This window comes from Phascolarctos cinereus, unplaced genomic scaffold (genome assembly GCF_003287225.1).
Source record: "Phascolarctos cinereus isolate Bilbo 61053 unplaced genomic scaffold, phaCin_HiC Scaffold_1;HRSCAF=81, whole genome shotgun sequence".
NCBI classification, from domain to species: domain Eukaryota; kingdom Metazoa; phylum Chordata; class Mammalia; order Diprotodontia; family Phascolarctidae; genus Phascolarctos; species Phascolarctos cinereus.
Window position 1 is genome coordinate 133,471,705 of NW_027555514.1, and position 18,321 is coordinate 133,490,025.

Sequence of the window (18,321 nt, forward strand, 5' to 3'; positions counted from 1 at the left end):
ACAAAGAACTGGTATTATTTAGCCAGGAAAACAACTTACAGTGTCATCATCATGTGTTATGTTTGTATAGTGTTTACACTTAGCAAAGTACTTTCACAAATATTTTCTCATACTTATTAACATGTTCTCCATCCCTAGTAATATCACTTTGCCATTTTAATTTTGAAGAATAAAAATAATGGTTTCCTCCCCCCTTTCTCTCCAAATAATTTTCCTCCAGCTGGCTGCTATTTTCAACAAAAGCAGAGTAGATTTTCAGGGACGATCTTCTATGGTTTTTTTTTTGGGAACAAACAAGCACAGTATTTCAATTTAATGTTCCTGGGCACCCAAGAGAAGATCTGAAAGTAATATTTGTTTTCATTTTCTTTTCTGTAAGAATGAAAACAGTTATCAAACACTTTATAGGAGGATTGGAGGATCTGATGTAAGTGTTAGTCTGAAGTAAACTGTTCTTGTCACACCCTGCTGTTCACCTGTGGGGCTTGTGGGGCATCAGAATAAATTATCACAGCTTTTTGAAATGTTGATGAGTTCTCCAGCAATTTATGTCTATAAAATAGGACTTTCTGTAATGTCTTAGCACCAACTCTGAGAAATCACAAATTGGCTTTTGTTTTCAAACTTCAAAGTTTATATCTGAAATGAAGGTCCTATTTCCCCCATGTAATTCTGAAAGTTTTGCTTGTGGGGATGCGGATAACTGAGATCTGAGAAATTACTTGGAGGTCTTATTAGCACCTGTCAATTTACTCTGATCTGTCCCACACATTCATAGTGACATTCAACAACTGTTAACTTATAAAGCTGTTCTTTGACAGATTAGAACTGCCTCATTCGATTATAGCTAAAATGTATTGACGTGTTCTACTTTGATACAACAAACACTTATCACCAAACTCCCCTACAAAGTATATCCCTGAAAAAATAATTTACTGATTGTTAATAGAAAGAAGGAAAGTATCCTTAATTTGAAGAGTAGAGAACTAACAGAATGTGTCTTTAACTTGAATAGTAGGGAACTAACACTGACCATTGAATTGGACTAGACTAGAATAGTCTTTTGTTCCAGGCCAGGCTTGAGTCAAGTCATTCCTTTGGTAGTTCAAGATTGGTACTGGAATGAGAGGAATCACTTGTAGAAGATCTGATGGTTAACAAATGGGGTAATTACTTGGTCATGGCAGAAGAAGAATATCCAACAAGGATATTTAGCAAGGACACCACATTGATACAGCTGAGCACAGATCACCTGCCTCTATGTTGCCTGTTGTGGTCCACAGGTCAAGCATCAGGGGCCAAGTGAAGATCTTAGTGACTTCCTATATTCATGTGACTAGGAAGCCATGACAACATTCTGAGATTTAGTCTACTGAGCCAATTAAATATGGAAGAGAATTACAATAGCTTTAGGATATTACTCCCATCACAAATCTAAATGTGGACTTTCTTTACATTGTATTTCTGTTATTTACAGCTCTCCTTCCTTCATTCTGTATCTGTACCTACAGATTTCCCCAATGTCTTTCCGTGTTTCTCTAATTTTTCAAGTATGTTTCTCTTAATGGCACAATAATATTTCAAGATATTTGTAGACCATAGTTTCTTCAGTCATTCTCCATTTGTTGGGTACATATTTTGTTTTAAGCTTTTTGTTATTAAAATGAATGCTTCTATGAAACAAAAATTTGGGAACATATGGATTTTCTGAGCTATCAGTGACTTCCTTGGGAAATAATTACATTAGTGGAATTTCTTGGATAAAAGTTATGAACCATTTAGCAATTTTTATTGCATAATTTCAATTTTTTTTCAGAATGGTAAAACCAATTCACAACTCTACCAGCAGTGAATTAGTATGCCTTTCCTCCCACAGTGATCTTAACAAAGAGTTTCTCTATCTTTCCCCATTTTTTTAAACTAGATAGGTTTGAATTGGTAACTCAGAAATTGTTTTAATTTGCATTTCTCTGAATATTTGTTATTCTGGACATTTTTCCAGGTTTTTTGTGATAGTTTGACTTTTTTTCTCTTAAAACTGTTCCTATCCTTTGACAGCTTGTCTATTGAGGAATTATTCTTAACGTTATAGATTTTGGAAATCAGGTATCAGAAATAGTTAATGCCAAGGTCTTTTCCCAATTTGCACCTTTTCTTATTATCCTAGAGGCATTTATTTTATTTTTTGCAAAAAAGTTTTTGCTTTACATTATTGGGAATATCTCCTAAAATTTTCCCCTTATTCATAATTGTGAAAGCTATAATGTTCCATTGTCTTCCAATTTTTTATAGTGTAATCTTTAAAATATTGAAATCATTCTTTTGTTGTTTAGTCATTTCAGTCATGTCTGACTGTGACCCCATTTGAGGTTTTCTTGGCAAAGATACTGGAGTTTTGCTACATCCTTCTTCAGCTCATTTTACAGATGAGAAAACTGAGGCAAATTAGGTTAAGTGACTTGCCCAGGTTCACACTGCTAGTAAGTATCTGAGACCAGATTTGAACTCAGGTCTTCATGACTCTATGCCTGATGCCCTATCCACTGTACCGCCTAGATGCCTGAGATAATTTATCCATTTATACTTGATTGTGGTATTTTATGTAAGATATTAGGATTCCTGTTTTTCACCAGACAAGTTCATATTGTATATCTCCTCCCCAGAAATTTGACATCTTGGGTTATTGGTTGACTACTTTGTCACTTATTTTCAAGGTCTTGGCTTATTTAGGCTACTCTACTAATCAGCTTTTCCTTTTTTATCTAAAAGTCTGGTATCTTTGATAATTTATTTTTATATTTTTGTTAAGTGATTTCATTAGTCTAGGGAACTCCATGTAAAGAAACTCCTACCCATGAGACTGGTAACTGGTTTGTGATTTATAGTCTTAAAGAATTATCTGGAGTCTTACTTGGCCAAGTCATTTAATTGATTAGTCAATAAGCATTTATTAAACACCTACTAGCAGCTAGGTACTATAAGAAGTGCTCTAGATATAAAGATAAAGGACTGCCAGGAACTGGCATTTCAATTGGAAGAAACAACCCATACACATACAAAAAAAATGCATACAGAGTGAATGCAAGTTAATTTTAGCATGGTCCAAGGAGATACTAATAGCTGGGGCCACGAGGAAAGAACTCCTGTAGGAGATGGCACTTGAAATGAGTTTTTAAGGAAGCAAGAAATTACTTGAGGTAGAGGTGAGGAGGATTTCTAATCCAAGCATGGAGCAATAGTCTGTGTAAAGGCATGGAGATCATAGTTGGAATGTGGTAAAGGAGAGTTTGAAAGTAGGTCAGTTTAGTTGGGCTGAATGAAAGGAAGTAAGGGTAGTAAGCCTGAAAGCACTGGCTAGAGACTGATTGTGAAGGGCTTTGAATGCCAAACAGAAGAATCTCTTTGTTATGTTAGATGTAATAAAGGAGGCCACTGTAGCTTTTTTTAAAGTGTGGTGCAGGGAAATGACATGGTCAACCTGTGCTTCAGAGGTATCTTTTTGTCTGCTTTCTGGAGGCTAGAATGGAGAAGGGAGAAGCTTGAGTAGGGTTATATGTAACCAGTATGTATCAAAAGTAGGACTTTAACCCTGACTCATAGGCCAGTTTTATCTATTACGCCATATCACCTTTTGATTTTGATTGTTAATTCTTCGCAATATAGTTCGAGATCTGGTACCACAAAGTCTGCTTCCTTCCTACTTGTTTTTCCTCTATAAGATTTCTTTGTATTCTAGACTTTTATTTCCTCCAAATGAATTATGTTTACTATTCTTTCTAAATATATAAAGTATAAATAATGTAAATGTAATATAAACATATATAAATAATATAATATAAAGTAACTTTTGATAATTTGAGTCATATAGCAGTATAGCAAAATAATACATAGATTTTGTTTATTTGAATCATCATCATTATTATAATGGTGTGGCCCAGCCATGAACATTGACTATCTCTCCAATTATTTAGGTCTTCTTTTATTTTCACAACAATTATTTTGTAGCTGTATTTATATAAGTCCTATAGGATCCTGGTAAGTTCATTTTGTTCTCATCTTAAATGAAATTTCTCTTAAAATCTATTTTTTGGGTTTTATTGAAAAGAGCATAGTTAATGATTCTTTGGATTTATTTTGGATCCTATATTTTACTGAAATAAGATAAAATAAAAATAGGGCAGCTGGATGGCTTAGTTGGTTAGAGCATTGGCTCTGGAGTCAGGAAGACTCATCATCCTGAGTTCAAATCTGGCCTCAGACATTTACTAGCTGTGTGACCCTGGGCAAGTAATTTAATCCTATGTGCCTCAGTTTCCTAATCTGTAAAATGAACTGGAAAAAGAAATGGCAAACCACTTTAGTATCTTTGTCAAGAAAACCCCAAATGGGATCATGAAAGTCAGACATGACTGAAAATGACTGAACAACAACAAATTTCACTGAAGATATTTTCTGTCAATTTTTTTAGTACTCTAAGGTTCTTTATGAAAATGGTGATATTATCTGCAAATAGAGATAATTGTGATCCCACCTTATTATCTTAATTTCTTTCATTTTCTTGTATTATTGCTATAGTTTGACATACATTATTTCATTTGATTCTCACACTAGCCCTGTGAGATAATGTTGCAGGTAATTTTTTCCCATTTTACAGATGAGGAAACTTAGGCTGTGAGGCTGTGATTTGCCATTGATCACAAAGCTAGTAACATTTCATGCAGCAATTTATACACCTTTTGACAAAAGTCCCATGAAATGATACTTCCTGTTGTTTCAGGACACATAAGAAAAGCCACTCTTCCAATTTCTATATTTGGTTCTCCAAGGATAATGAGCGAGCTCTCTTTTCACCTAGCTATAACACCTATTAGTCTTCTGGTTTTGCTTATAATGAAGATGTCCAGATTAATATGATTTATTTCCTCTAGTAGCAATCTATTTATTGGTCATCATATAGTAATAATAATATTTTTATAGTTCTTTAAGGTTTATAAAGTGCTTTGCAAATATTATCTCATTTGATCCTCATAATAATCCTGGGATGTAGGTGCTATTATTATCCCTGTTTTACAGATGATTAAACTGAAACAAAGGTTAAGTGAATTGCCCAGGGTCACACAGCTCTGAGGCTGGATATGAACTCAGCTTTTCCAGACTCCAGGCTCAATGCTTTATCCCCTGTATCACCCAGCTGCCTTAGAACTAATACGTAACATTTAGAGTAACAAAAGTTAAGTTAATATTGATCAACATTTTAAAAACTGTGTGATTCCTAACATCTTTTTTTCCTTGCCTGTTACTCTGTAGAATGGAAGGGAATCATACAAATTACATATTGTCTCTCCCATTAGTTTGTGGGCTCCTTGAGGAGCAGAAAAGATGTCACCTTTATATGAATCCCCAGCCCTCAGCGCAATGTCTGGCATAATAGGCACTTAATAAATGTTTATCAACTGACTTATTGATCTAGTCTTTGAGAACCCAGGATATTATCCACACAATGAAAAGACATTGCAGTAGGACTTTATGGAAGAATATTGATAAGCATTTATAATTACTATGAAAATAATAGCATCTTGTGCTCAACAAATGGGGTATAAGATCTAAAATAACGAAAAGTTAGAAAAATTCTACAAAGAAGTCAGTTAAACCACCAAAATTAATTCTTAATATTCATCTGCAATGGGCATTGCTGATGAAGGTAAAATATATTTTGGAAAATAAATAAGATACAAGAGATGCAAATGTATATAATCTATACAGACAACTGAGATAGATATATATATATATATATATATATATATATATATATATATAATATATATATATATATATATATATATATATATATATATATAATATATATATATATATGCCATGAAAACTTTCTTCAAGAAAAGATTTGGAAGCATCTGGTCATTGAGAGGATGAAATAATTACAATATTTTTTTCTCAAAAAAGATTGGTTGGAAGTAATGCTATGAATAGTCCATTTTCATGTGTTATTCTGTTCAACTTTATATAAAAACATCTTTAGATGCCAGCCATGTTTTTCTTTTTAGTATATCATATTATAAAAGTTTCCTTCATTTTTTGTTGTTTATGTATAATCCAGGACAATATGGAATGAGATTTCTTGGTATTTCCAAAAGTTTCTCTTTAATCTGGAGGTTATGGAATTTGACAGCTACACCCTCTCCTACCCCCCTATATTCTTTTTTTAAGGCTCCATTTTCTTTATCATTTTGTTAATTTAACATTCATTTTTAAAAACTGAGTTTTAAATTTCTCCCTCCCTACCCATTGAGAAGGCAAACAATATGTTACCCATTTTATGTATGAAGTCATGCAAAACATATTTCTATCTTAGCCATGTTGCAAAAAAAGAAAAGACAAAAAGGAAAAATGAAGAATATGAAAAAATCAAGCTTGAATCTGCACCTAGAATTCATTAGTTCTGTCTGGAGATAGATTGAATTTTTTTTCATTTTGAGTCTTTTGGAATTTTACAGATTATTGCATTGATCAGAGCAACTAAGTCTTTCAGAGTTAATACTTGTTACAGTATCACTATTACTGTGTACAGTGTCCTCTTGGTTCTGCTCACTTCACTCTGCATCAATTCATATAAATCTTTCCAGGTTTTTTTTTTCTGAAAATATCCTGCTCATTATTTTTTATAGCACAATATTATATTCTATCACAATCATATACCACAACTTGTTCAGCCCTTCCCCAGTTAATGGTCATCTTAATTTCCAGTTCTTTTCCACCACAAAAAGAGCTGCCATTAATAGGTCCTTTTCCCTTTTTTTTGATCTCTTTGGGATACAGACCTAGTAGTGGTATTGTGGGTATGTACAGTTTAAAACCCTTTGGGCGTACGTCCAAATTATTCTCCAGAATGTTTGGATCAGCTCACAACTCCACCAACAGTGCATTAGTATACATAATTTTCCATATCCCCTCCAGCATTCATCATTTTCCTTTTCTGTCATGTTAGCCAATCTGATAAGTATGAGGTGGTGTCTCAGAGTTGTTTTAATGTGCATTTCTCTAATTACGGAGCATTTTTGCATATGACTATTGATAGCTTTGATTTTTTTTCCTGAAAACTGTCTGTTCATCTCTTCTGAGTATTTATCAATTGGGGAATGGTTCTTATTTTTATAAATTTTGCTCATGTCTCAATATATTTAAAAATGAGGCCCTTATCAGAGAAACTTGCTGTAATTCCACTTCCCCCTCCCCTGTTTCTTTCTAATTTTGGTTTCATTGTTGTTGTTTATGTCACATCTTTTTAGTTTCGTGCAACCAAAATGATCCATTTTACCTGCTGTGATCTTCCTGTCTGTTGTTTGATTATAAAGTCTTCCTTTAATCATGGATTGGGCAGTTAAGTTTTTCTATGTTCCTTTAATTTGCTTCTGATGTCTCCTTTTATGTCTAAGTCATATATCCATTTTCACCTTATCCTGGCACGCAGTTTGGTCTATGCTTAATTCTGCCAAACTACTTTCCAGTTTTCCCAGCATTTTTTTTCAAATAATGTGGGTTTTTTTTTTTTTGCTTTTTTAGGCACTTGGGGTTAAGTGACTTGCCCAGGGTCACACAGCTAGTAAGTATCAAGTGTTTGGTCTGAGACCGGATTTGAACTCAGGTCCTCCTGACTTCAGGGCCAGTGCTCTATCCACTGCACCACCTAGCTGCCCCTAAATGATGAGTTCTTGCCTCCAAACCTTACATCTTTGGGTTTACCAAATGTTAGATTACTATGGTCATTTCCTACTGGGTATTGTTTACCTAATCTATTCCACTAATCCAACACTCTATTTCCTAGCTAGTCAGATTGTTTCCCTGATTACCATTTTGTAATATAATTTGAAATCTGGTATTGCTTAGCTGTTTTTTTCCCATTAACTCCCTTGATATTCTTGACCTTTTGTTCTTCTCAATGAATTTTGTCATTATTTTTTCTAGTTCTATAAAGTAACTATCTAGTAGTTTGATTGATATGGTCCCGAATAAGTAAATTAATTAAGGCAGAATTGCCATTTTTATTATATTGGCTCAGCTTACCCATGAACAATGAATATTTCTCCAATTGTTTAGATCTGTCTTTAATTGTGTGAAAAGTTTTTTGTAAAAGCTCATATAATCGCTGGTTTTGTCTTGGCAAGAAATACTTCCAAAGTGTTTTATACTGCCCACAGTTATTTTAAATGGAATTTCTCTTTGTATCACTTCCTGCTGGGTTTTGTTGGTAATATATGGAAATGCTAATGATTTATGTGGGTTATTTTATATCCTACAGCTTTGTGAAAGTTACTTGTTTCAACTAGTTTTTTAGTTGATTCTCTAAGGTTCTCTAAGTATACCATTACTCTCATCCACAAAGACTGATAGTTTTGTTTCCTCATTGCCTGTTCTTATTCATTCTATTTCTTTTTCATGTCTTATTGCTAGAGCTAGCAATTCTAATACAAAATTGAATAATAATGGTGACAATGGACTTCTTTGTTTTACTTGACACCATTTTTTTGTGGTGAGATTCTGTTAGCATTTTGCGTATTTAATTGATTCCAATTGATTCTAATTGATCTCCTATGATTCCAATATTACTGGACAATTTTATTTTATGATTTTTCTGATTTAGGATTTTTGTTTCATCGTGTTTTTATTGGAGTCAAGCATTGTGTATGTTATCTCTAAACTTTGTCTTTCCGTAAATTTCTTTGATTAGCTCACATTAATTTTTTAAAATATCTTTTGATTCTACTTGAACAATTATCGTCAGATCTTTGCATTTCAATATTCCATCTCCTGCACTGTTTTTCAAGATGTACACTGATATACTAAGATAGTTCAGCTTCTTTTCTCAACTAACAATTCACGTTTTAATTTTCAGTAAGTGCTTACTTCAGTCATTATCTTTTCCTTCAATTCTTTTATTAGACTTGTCAACCACTGAAAGTTATTTTTAGTGGCTCTTCTACAGTTCTAATTGTAGTTATTGACATCTTCCTTTGTTCTAGAAATCTGTCCATATATTCCACATCATAGCATTTCTTGATTTGGTTTTGGTACTTTTTTTTTTAGTCATTTGTTCAGTCTTTCTGCTGTTCTCTCCACCCCCGCCCCCACCTCACCACCCCAAGAGTATTTCCTTGTAAGAATGGTTTTCATTTTCCTCTTTTGTTCTCATCTTTTTCCTATTTGTTTTGTATATTATTTTGAAGTGATGAAGAGGGACTAGGCATATATATACAACCTCTCAAACATCTTGTGTGAGGTATCCTCGCTCATTTTTTAATTATCTCATGATTATATTTCAAATTAATATTTATATCACTGTTCTGTGCCTGTTGTCCCAAATAAGTTATTATTTGCTATTGTTGTGGTTATTGGTTGGTTAGTTTTAGTTGGGTCACAGTGATGACAGTGGAAAAATGAAGGCAGGCATAATATATATAAAAATAAGATAAATAAAATAAAGTTTAAATAAACATAAATAAAAATAACATAAATAACAAATGAAGAATAAGTAAAAAGAATAAATGAGATAAACAAAGTTCATATCTCTTCAACTGCCCCATTCAACCATTACAGATTCTCCTCTAAAAGTGATAGCATCCTTGGGCTGGGATTTAGAAACAGGTAAGAAGAAGATGCCACTATGGGCCAAAGACACTGCCAGAGTTACAATCCATTCATAATTTCACTTTTTCCTCCACCTGATTTTGGAATAAAATAACTACCAAAAGAGTAACAGAAGATTATGTGAAAAAATATAATAAGACTGGATAAATCTCTTGAAGAGTCATTCTAGAGGACCAACAGTTCTCTTTCTTCACAAGGGCAAAACTAATGCAAATGTAATTGGTGTGGAGCAAAACAGATGTAGGACTACCTTTCTAATTATATCTGATTGAATATTCTTTTGAACAAAGATGGGTACTGGATTTGTGATTGTATTGATGTTGAGAATTCTTAAATGAGGAAACTCCTCCTACCTACCTAGCTTGGCACCTTTGCTGAAACTTAACATCTTATGGGGTTATCTGCCTAGGACAAAACATTAACCAAATCTAGCTTTTCCTAGTGAAGCACCATGAAACTCCCAAGCAGAAGGGAAAGTGGAATCCAGGAAATAGAAAGCTATGTTTTTTGTGTTGTGGCTTTGTTTTTGATTGCAAGTACCTCAATCTATCATGGAGCAAAGAAAAATCACCCAGTCCTGCAGATTAGAAAAGGAGCTCTTGGTTGAAATGGGGAAAAGTTTTGATTGAAATATCCAGAAAATATCATTGAGGTTGTCATTAATATCAAGGGGAAAGAATTACTGAGAGTGATAATGAATCTCTGTTTCTTGGAATCTTTAAGAATAGGACAGAAAATTTCTACATTGGGTGATTTAGGTACAATCATGTCTAAAAGAAGAATCTTGAACTAAATGATCTTGGGAAATCATTTCCAGCTCTGTATCATGAAATTTCATCTTCCTGAATGGTCTGGTATAAAGTTTATTCCTTCACCAGTATTGCTGTATATTTGTTGGAGACATTCATAGTATTCATAATGCCATAAAGTAAGAGGAAAAAGTTGATGTGAAAAGTAGGTAGCTATTTTTAAGTTTCAAGAGATAAGATACTGAATGAGTTCAATATGCTTGGGCCAATAGTGCTCCAAGCAAAACAAATTAAATTTCATTAGTTCTTTTCAGTCCTCTAGGACAAATGATAATTTTGTGTGATATTGGTCTCATGCAATACCACGCTTCATGGCACAATAGCATAGAAATGCAAAGGATATCTTGGGAGCCAGTGTATCAGAGCTTTGGGAATAAAATTTAGATCTGCATGGTTACAGTCAAAACATGACCTCTAGAAGAGTTAAAGATTTAGGTATAGAGGTTAAACATTTTTTTCTCTCTGTACATTATCTAGTGTACTATATTCTGAAGTCTTCAAAGCAATAAGCAAGTTAAGTATAAGAAATACACACACACACACACACACACACACACACACAAACACACACATTTCTGGCATAGCCCTGGTTAAGTGAAGTGGTTGCCAGACTGAGAATATGTGACACCATGGAATATGAAGTAATATTGCTTGGTTCAACTAATATGATACAAAGTCTTTTCAATTCTTTTCCTGAACTCCAGGCAACACATTCTTAATAATAATAATAATAATAGCAAAAATAAAGTGTTATTATTCCATAAACATGACTAGACTTTATCAAGTCTGATCTCTAATTTGTGCCAGAAAGGGTTTGGAGAGGTTACATGGACACAGGATATTTCTTCATGACCCCTGAATTGCACAAAGAGGAGGCAGAGACGATGTCCCTGTAAGTCAGTTTACATACTGTAATATATTGGGATTAGTGATGGTAGCAGAAAATCTGTAGGCCTTTGGCAAAAAAAAATCCTAATTAGTTCCTTTACTTCTATTAATTATGAAGTAAAAACATCTCCAAATAAGAAAGGCATTTCTTCCATGGGCCACTTTTATAATTCCCAGGTTGGGGAAAAGGAAATTGTAAAAGGATTATCTCCATTGCTCATTGATTTCTTTCCATGTGCTCCATGCAGACTAGACAACAGTAAGCCTAAATATAGCTGATTTTTCAGTTATAGAGACCTAGTCCAGGAATTTAGATATTAATAATTTACATCCAGAGATATTCCAGGAGAAATGAAGTGCTCTATGAGAAAAAAAAATCATTCTTCTCTGTGAGTCTACCAGTACTTAAGGTCACAGGTCCAGAGCTAGGAAGAGGTCATCTCTATAGTCCAGCCTCCTTATTTTATACCTTAAGAAACTGAGGCACAAAAGAGCACAGGATTTTCCCAAGGTCAAACAAGTATTAAGTGACATAGCCATGTAGTGAACTCAGGTCCCATAATTCCAAATTTAGTGCTCCAGGTTCTGCACAGAACCATTGTACTAGTAAACCATTTCAGTTGGCTGAAAGATAGGTGATGATAAGGGTGATGGTTCCTCTTTAATAAATCCACATTTATAGTGGGGAGACTGTCTTATTTTTTAAAGTACATACACATAAGACTTTTGAGCCAAACCTATGATTTCATTATTATAGTCAGACATCAGCAAATAAGCATTTATTAAGTGCTTACCATTTTCCAGGCACTGGGGACACAAAGAAAATCAAAATCAATCTCTGCCCTTACAGGAGCTCATGTGCTAATGAAAAAGAGATACCATGTAAGTAAATGGACATCTACAAGGTGTATTCAAAGTAAATGGATAGTTACCTTAGAGTAGACCAAGACAAGTTTCCTGTAGAAAGTGGCATTTAAGCTGACTATAGGGAAATCATGGCATGGAAACTCCCTTTCCTGATGCAGATTTGCAACTTCTTTATAACTCATACATTTTTTTGGATATTTTATATTTTTATCAATTAATTTATTTTTAGTTTTCAACATTCACTTCCACAAAATTTTGATTTCTAAATTTACTCCCCTTCTCACCCTTCCCCCTACCCCAGGACAGCATGCATTCTGAATACCCTTTCCCCTAAACTGCCCTCCCACTCCCCCTTCTCTTATCCCCTTCCCCTTCTATTTTCCTGTAGGTCAGGATAGATTTCTATACCCCATTGCCTGTATATCTTATTTCCCAGTTGCATGTAACAACAATTTTTTAACATTGGTTTTTAAAACTTTGGGTTCTGAATTCTCTTTCTTCCTCCCTCCCCACCCACCCTCATTGAGAAGGCAAGCAACTTGATACAGGTTATACATGTATCATCATGCAAAATATTTCTATAGTAATCATGTTGTGAAAAACTAACTATATTTCCCTTTATCCTATCCCATTCTCCATTTATTCTATTCTCTCTTTTGACCCTGTCCCTCCTCAGAAGTGTTTGCTTCTGATTAGCCCCTCCCTCACTCTGCCCTCCCTTCTATAATCACCTGCTCTCTTATCCCCTTCCCCCTATTTTCCTGTAGGGTAAGATAGATTTCCATACCCAATTGAGTGTGTATGTTATTCCCACCTTCCCCTCCACTGTAAAAGCTTTTTCTTGTCTGTTTTGTGAGAGATAATTTCCCCCATTCTACCTCTCCCTTTCTCCTTCTCCCAGTATAATCCTCTCCCACCCCTTAATTTTATTTTTTAGATATCATCCCTTTATCTTCAACTCACCCTGTGCCATCTATCTATCTATCTATTTATCTATCTATCTATCTATCTATCTATCTATCTATCTACCTATCTATCCATATATTTTTTCCCTTCAACTACCCTAATACTGACAAAAGTCTTATGAGTTACAAATATCATCTTTCTATTTAGGAATGTAAACAGTTCATCCTTAATAAGTCCCTTATGATTTTTCTTTTCTGTTTACCTATTCATGTTTCTTTTGAGTCTTGTATTTGAAAATTGAATTTTCTATTTAGCTCTGGTCTCTTCATCAAGAATGCTTGAAAGTCCTCTATTTCACTGAATGTCCACTTTTCCCCATGAAGGATTATATTCAGTTTGCTGGGTAGGTGATTCTTGGTTGTAATCCTATCTCTTTTGACCTCTAGAATATCATATTCCAGGCCCTTGGTCCCTTAATATAGAAGCTGCTAAATCTTGTGTTATCCTGATTGTGTTTCCATAATACTTGAACTATTTCTTTCTGGCTGCTTGCAATATTTTCTCCTTGACCTGGGAAACTGGAATTTGGCTATAATATTCTTAGGAGTTTTCCTTTGGGGATCTCTTTCAGGAAGTGATTGGTAGAGTCTTTCAATTTCTATTTTACCCTCTGATTCTAGAATATCAGGGCAGTTTTCCTTGATAATTTCTTGAAAGATGATGCCTAGGCTCTTTGTTTTGATCATGACCTTCAGATAGTTCAATATTTTAAAAATTATCTCTCCTGGATCTATTTTTCAGGTCAGTTGTTTTTCCAATGAGATATTTCACATTGTCTTCTATTTTTTCATTCTTTTGGTTTTGTTCTACAATGTCTTGATTTCTCATAAAGTCATTACCTTTCATTTGCTCCATTCTAATTTTTATGGAAGTGTTTTCTTCAGTGAGTTTTTGGGCTTCCTTTTCCATTTGGCCAATTCTGCTTTTTAAGGCATTCTTCTCATTGGCTTTTTGGATCTCTTTTGCCATTTGAGTTAGGCTATTTCTTAAGGTGTTATTTTCTTCAGTATTTTTTGGGGTCTCCTTTAGCAACTGTTGACTTGTTTTTCATGATTTTCTTGTATCATTCTCATTTCTCTTCCCAGTTTTTCCTCTACTTATCTTATTTGCTTCTCAAAATCTTTTTTGAGGTCTTCCATGGCCTGGGACTGGTTCATATTTTTCTTGGAGACTTTGGATGTAGGAGCTTTGAACTTTGTTTTTTTCTTCTGGTTGTATGTTTTGATCTCCTTGGTCACCAAAGTAGGATTCTATGGTTTGACTTTTTTTGTGCTGCTTGCTCATTTCCCCAGACAATTACTTGAGTTTTAAACTCTTTCTTAAGGTAGGGGTCTGCTTCCAGTGTAGTGAATGTAGTGTCCCAAGCTTTGGGGGGTTTGTGAAGCTGTTTTCAGAGACACTTCTAGGGACCTGTAAGTTTTCAATTCTTCCAAGGTGGTACGATCAAGGGCGAGGTGTTTACTTCTTTCCTGGCCTCTGCCTTGGTCTGTGAGTGACCACAAGCTCTCTTTTCTTCCTTGGAACTGTGAGGAGGATTCCCTGGCACTGCCACTACAAGTTCCTTCATGCCAGAATTCCTTCCCACCCCAGGATTGCCACCCAGAACTGTAACCCAGATCTAAGCATGGGCAAAGGAAGAGAATCCTGCCTCGGCACCAGCAAAGAGATCTCTGCAATCCCCCTCTAACCACCTACTTGATCCTTGCTCTGACTGTTGGCTGAGACCTCCAGAAGCAGCTGCCTCCCCAGAGCTGCACCAAGACTGGGGCCAGACCAAGCTCCTCTCTCCCCATGGTCCAACAGAGCAGACTTTTCCTACTTAACCCCAATCACCTCACCAAAAAGCAAAAAAAAGAAAATTTTGAGGTGGGCCAAACCAAGATAGTGAAGTAAAAGCAGTGACTTACTTGAGCTCTCCCCCAAAATCCCTCCAAATACCTGTAAAAAGTGGCTCTAAACAAATTCTCAAGCAGCAGAACCCACAAAAAGACAGAGTGAAACAAATTTCCAGCTCAAGACAACTTGGATAGTTGATTGGAAAGATCTGTTGTGCCGGGCTAGGAGAAGAGTACAGTTTAGCATAGGCCATGTAGGCAAAGAACCAGCCTCAGCAGGACTCAGGGAACTGAATCATGAGCAGTTGTGGCAGTTTCCAGACTTCTCAATGTACCAACACCAAATATCTCATTGGAAAAACAACTGATCTGGAAAATAGATCCAGGATAGATAATTTAAAAATTATTGGACAACCTGAAAGCCATGATCAAAAAAAGAGCCTAGACATCATCTTTCAAGAAATTATTGAGGAAAACTGCCCTGATATTCTCGAACCAGAGGGTAAAATAGAAATTGAAAGAATCTACCGATCACCTCCTAAAAGAGATCCCCAAAGGAAAACTCCTAGGAATATTGTAGCCAAATTCTAGAGTTCCCAGGTCAAGGAGAATATATTGCAAGCAGCCAGTAAGAAACAATTCAAGTATTGTGGAAACACAGTCAGGATGATACACAAGTTAAGTGACTTGCCCAGGGTCACACAGCTAGTAAGTGTTAGATGTCTGAGTCTGGATTTGAACTCAGGTCCTCCTAACTCCAAGGCCAGAGCTTTATTCACTACACCACCTAGCTGCCCCAACCAAGTCATAAATTTTTAAGGAGCTTCCTTAAAGTGATTTTAGACAGGTTAAGTGATTTGCTTGGGGACACAGAGCTAATGCATGTCAGAGGCAATACTTGAACCCAGATTTTGTTGACTCTGAGCCTAACTCCTATGTACTATACTTTGTTCCTTTGAATACACAAAAGATTAGGGTCTAGGATCCTATTGGGTCATAGGATCATTGATTTAAAACTTATAAAGACCTTAGGGTTCTTCTAGTCTACCTCTCTCCTCCTTTTTCAGCCAAGGAAACTGAGGCACAGAGGATTTAAATGATTTGTTCAAAGTCTCACAGGTTATACATAGTAGAACTGGGATGTGAACCCAGATTCTCTGATTCTAAATTCACTTGTGCTCTTTTCACTGTGCTGTGCTTTTGGTAGAATTCCCAAAACAAATAGTCGCTGAGCCTACTATGATATTTTCCTATTTTTCTGTCCATCTGTTGCCATTATCTTTTATATACAAGGATTCTTGGAAGCCTGTAGACTAATTAAAACCAAGTAATTACCAGTTGAATTTTGCATGTGATAATCTTAAAACTAATCTTTTCTTATGCAATTTCTTCTATCCCATTTTTGCTTTCCTTCAACATGTTTGTTTGAAGACAGTACTTGAGGAGAGGCCATTTTTCTGGAACTCAATTGTTCTTTTCATACTGAATATTGGACAGCCAAAATATGAGTGATCTCATCCAACAAGCTTTGTCCTTTAGCTACCTTACTAATGTTCTGGCATTTTTTGAAAGTGTCAGCTTAGAAAAAGGATGGGAGGTTATGTCAAAGTTTTAACAAGGTGTGTCTGAGAGAACAAAGGATCAAAATTGCATTGCTTTTTAATTGTGTCAAGCATTAGGTCTCAAAGAAAAGAAATAACAATGAATTTGACTCAATAGTGCCTATTATAGAGGTATGTCCTTCTTGGAGTGAAAAAGGCAATTGTTTGATGGAGAAATTGAAAAAGAAAGAGGAAAATAAGGTCGGCAAGGAAAAGGAAATTGTCTACACAATGCCAACTGGTTTGATGTTTTTTCTCCCTACTGAACTGGCCAGCTGTTTGGGCATTGTGTGTACACAGCCTTAAGTTTATAAACTACTTAATATCAGCTTTTGAAAAAAAATTCAATTTAAAAATGAGAGGAAATGACTTTTTGTTCTCTTGGGTTGTAATCCCTCACCTTGAACAACAACTAAAAAGGGCCACAAGCTGTTAAATGTTTTCTGAAGGACTGAGATTTATTTCATCTTCTACTTGGTGGAACTCAATACAGCAACAGACACACTGGGGTGGGAAAAAAAGTCTTTTAATTTTTTTTCCCTTTCCTACAAAAGATGCTGTGATGTTATCCTTCTTTCTAGGTTCCAAATGTCAACTCTCATATAATGAGGTATGACCCCATGTGCTGCCAGTGCCAGGGCAAAGTGGCAGTGAGACAGAGCATATTAGCCAAGTATAGAATCAGAAGATGATGGGCTAGGCTGGCAGGGCACAAAATAACAATGCAATGTAACAATGTAATGTAACAAGCTCATTTTCAGTGACTGCTAAGTACCAAGCATTGTGCTAAGTTCTAAGGATATGGAAAACATAGTTTCTTTCCTCAGGGAGCTTATTTTCCTCTGGAATGGCAAGGAAAAAGTAAACATATATATGTATGTATGTATGTATATATGTGTGTGTGTATGTGTGTGTGTGTGTGTGTGTGTGTATAAAGACTAGATCTATGATTCTTTCTTTTTTAATAGTATTTTTTCCCCAATTACATGTAAAAATAATTTTTAATATTCATTTTAAAAAATTTGAATTCTAAATTTACTCCCTTTCTTGCTCATCTCCCCCCTCCTTAAGACAGTAAACAATTTAATATAGATTATATATGTGCAATCATGTAAAACATATTTCCACATTAGTCATATTGTGAAAGAAGAAACAGACCAAAAGAAAAAAAAGCCACACACAAAAAAAGTGCAGAATAGTATGCTTCATAGATCTATGATTTCACTGGTAATGGGAACTCCTTAGAAGGGAATGCCCTCTTCCAATGCTGATCAGCACCTTCTCTGACAGTTAGTGTTGGAGAGAATTGCCTAGAGCCTTGAGAGGTTAATATAGAAAAAGTATATACATATTTTCATGGGATCATACAATTATAGATTTATGAATAAAAGAGACCATAGAGGCCATTTAATGGATCAGGAATATGAGGCACAAAACAATTTAAATAGCTTGCCCAGGATCATACAGATGGTAAGTGTCTGACATGGGATTTAAGCCCAGGTTTTCCTGACTCTAATTCCAGGGCCTGATTTCCTATGCTACTCTGCCTTGGTTGGGTAGGGGCCACTAATAATTGGAAGAATCTGAAAAGGACTCATGCTGTGAGATAGTACATAGTAGAGAGTGGGGTAGGAAAGCACAACCAAGGAGACAGTGAGCATAAGAGCAGGTGTACTGAGGTCATGAATCTGTTGA